Here is a 3782-nt window from a genome sequence, read left to right as displayed (position 1 = left end):
TAGGATTTCATAGAGTTTAGGGTTGAGGGTTTTTTTTAGAGTTTAGGGTTTTTAAGAGTTTAGTGTTCAGGGCTTTAGGTCTTATGGTTTTTTAGATTTAGGGTTTTAAGGTTTTTATAGGATTTTTAGGGTTTAGGGTTTAGGATTTCTTAAAGTTTAGGATTTAGGGTTTCTTAGGGTTTAGGGCCTTGGGTTATTTTTATCCTTTTTTAGGGTTTAGGTTTTTTAGGGAATTTTTAGGGTTTAGGGTATCTTTGGGTATAGGGTTTAGCGTTTAGGGTTTCTTAGGGTTTAGGGTTTTATATTTTTTGATTAAGAGTTTTTAGGGTTTAGGGTTTAGGGGTTAAGTTTTTCTAGAGTTTTTTAGGTTTAGAGATTTTTAAGGGTTTTGAAAGGTTTTTTTTTAGGATTTTTTATGGTTTTTTACGGTTTAGGATTTCTTAGGGTTTAGGGCTTAGTGTTTTAGATTTAGGGTTTTTTTAGGGTTTAGGGCATTGGACTTTTTTAGGGTTTTTTTTTTTAGGGTTTTAGGGTTTTTTAGGTTTAGTTTTTTTTTTAGGGTTTATAATTTTTAGGGCTTAGGGATTTTTGGGTTTAGGGCTTAGGGATTGTTAGGGTTCATAGGGGAATTCATCATAAAAGCATCGCAATTCATCAATTCATGCATAGAAGATCATAATTAACTCATTTAAATCAATAATAAAGAGAACCCATAATAATAGATGAAAACCTTAACTCAATTGGGGAATTCTACCTTTTAAAATAGAGAGATTTAGGAACTTGATTAATTGAAGTTTCAAAGACTCTTCATCCAATTCTAAGCGTCAACGATCGTTACTTAATATATAACCCAACTAAATGAGTTGGGGTAGAATCCCACAGGGAGCGGTACATGTTTGAGATTCAATAGCAAAGTATGAACATGGTCAAATCAACCATAGGAATAGAATTTATCGAATAAAAATATAATTCAAATCAGGGGATGACACGAATGTCAAATAAGGGGGTTTTAGTTTTAGACAAATGGGTAATTGCAACTGTTAGGAAATAGCTGAAAATTATTAAGTAAGCTAAGCCATAGAGGAGGTAAACTTTCTCTCAAACAATTTACCCCGAATCAAATTGATTTTTCTCGAACATCAACAAGCAAGCAAAATAAGACCAGCCTACACCTTAGTCCATTCAATCTCTCGAGCTGAATGTATGGAACTGGATTTAGGATTCACTCCCTCCAGCTGAACCCATGTCAACCCAATACCCACTGACCATCAATCAATAATCTTAGTTTTAAAACTTCTCTCTCGAGCAAGACCAAAACACAAGGGTAGAACTGCATTTGCAACTACAATTCTTAAATTAAACCATAATTACTGATTGAACTCACTTCTAAACAACATTTAAACTAACAATTACCAATACCCATAAACTAAATCAACCCATAATCACACCCCAAGAATTGGGGTTTTAGCTAGACATCATAAAAAGATAAAAATCGTTACCGAATTGAGTTTTCATCAACTGGGTAAGATTGATTTCATTCTTACAATATTTCAATTTGAAGAATCTCAAAGACCAACTTCCAATTTCTCAAAAGTGAAACACTTCAATTCTCCAAAGCTTAGGAAAAACTAGAGAAAACTATCTCAATACTCAGAATTCGATATGAATAATAATAATAATTGTTAATTGATATTAAACTAAATGTTCAAAACTGTATTTATAGTCGCCAAAAATGTGCTGCGAATAGCTACTTGGCGAAGTAAGTCGGGCTCGCCGATCAACTCAGCGATCCGTCCTTTGGTCATTTCCATCGCCCTTTTTGCCTTGGCCTTCAGCATCCTCAAGTTCTGTAACTTTGGGCGATCCAATACTTCATCACGGAACCACTCGGCGATCCGCCGACTGCTCCTTTCTCTCGCCAACTCAGTTTTCTCATTCAAGACTTGGCACACTAGAACTTTAGGTGGTCAAATATCCATTCGGCGACTCGCCAAGTGAACTTGGCGATCACCAGGCTCTCTTTACTTCATTATTCGGTTCACTTCGTTCCTTTTTTAAAATTAGTGTCCTTTCTTTGTTCCTCAATCCATATACCTGGAAATCAAGGGTTTTACATCATTTATTGGCACAGGACAAGCATTTGAGGATACTAAATCATTGTAAATAAAGCCCCAAATGAGTCCAAATCTCGGACTCATCAGAACTCCATGGACGAAAGGAATCCATGGATGAAAACTATAATACCTGGTGTCCAAAAGCTAGTCTTCAATGGAGGAATTGTAACCTTATCTTGAAACCCTATGTTGAAACTTCTTCTTCTTCTTCAAGTTTCTAGAGAGAAAATATTTGGAGAGAAGTTGGTTTCTTTTTATGAAATTTGAAGAATGAAATAAATCGGGTGAATTTGGGGGTTAAAAGGTTTATATAGGGGTTCTACATATAGGCAAAATGATATAGTATATGAATTAATTAATTAGGAAAAGACCCAACTGTCCCTGAAAAAAACTGACAGCAGTGACCCACGACCCACCATCGACGGACCGTGGATGACCTACGATCTGTCATGTATACTCGTGGTTCCTTTTCAGAGAATTTTGCATGGACCCAAGGCTCCTGGACCACAGACCATGGTCCCACCTACCATCCATAGGTCCAACCGTGGTCCATGGCTAGACAATTATTGAGGCACCCATCCACGACACCACCCACGGTCCGTGGCCCAAACCACTGGCCGTGGTTGGTCCTCGTGGATGGCACCTGGGAGTTCTGAAATCTGCTAAGTTGCCCTCCTTTGAATACGGAGTGTTATTGTTGCCTATATACTTCATGAAATTAATTGATGAACATGCTTTAGCTATGCTTTTTGAGAACGAATTGCATATAGGCTCCATGAGATTGTGTTGAGCATGATTTTCCCTTGGAGAAGGTAGTTCCTACTTGACTATGAGAAATATTGAAATTTCATGCATATTGGTTTGTTAGGTCTAGTTCCTACTTTCCTTACGGTGCATTGAGTATGTTTAGCTTGGAGTTGATGTTTCCTCCTTGGTTTTGTGAATTCTGATGAGATTGCATGCATGATGGGCTGCTAGTATTGAGTCTTTTCTTTCAAGAGGTGTCTAGAATGTCATTCGAGGATGAATGTTCCCAAGAGGGAGATAATGTAACACCTCGGTATTTAGTAGCCTAAGCAAGGGTCCAAGTGAGTGGTTACAAACCTAGGATTTAGCCTTGGCACCCACCTTGAAGGCCACATGGATCGTGAAGGGCACCACGAGCCGTGGTGGTGCCCGTAGGCCTTAGGCAATAGCCAACCAAACTGCCCTCACCTTCCACGGCCACCATGATGTCTCGTGGTGGGGACCACAAATCGTGGTGACTCTCGAGGTAGGCTAGGCAGTAGTGATGAGTCCACAAGTTGGACTCATTTAGGGCTTTATTTAATAGAAATAGTGTCCTTCAACGCTTGTTTTATCTCAATACCTGATTAAAATGCTGAAGTTTCAGGTGTTTGAAGTTTTAGTGGAAGCATGGACACTTAGGCGCAAAACGGAGAAAATAGGGCTGAAAAGAACAAGAAATGGAATCCTTCGGATCGCCGATTTCAACTTGGCGAGTCACCGAAACGACATGAACTGCCCTTCGTTCCAATACGCGAAGCCTTGAAGGAAGTGGATCAAAAGATGAGGAAATGAGCAATCGACGGGTCGCCGATCAATTCCGCGAAGCAGTACTGTACCGCCCAATGATCCAGAATGCGAGGATGCTAAAGGAAAGACACT

The sequence above is a fragment of the Solanum tuberosum genome, unplaced genomic scaffold (genome assembly GCF_000226075.1).
Source record: "Solanum tuberosum cultivar DM 1-3 516 R44 unplaced genomic scaffold, SolTub_3.0 scf00041, whole genome shotgun sequence".
Taxonomy (NCBI): Eukaryota; Viridiplantae; Streptophyta; class Magnoliopsida; order Solanales; family Solanaceae; genus Solanum; species Solanum tuberosum.
This window is presented reverse-complemented; position numbering follows the sequence as displayed.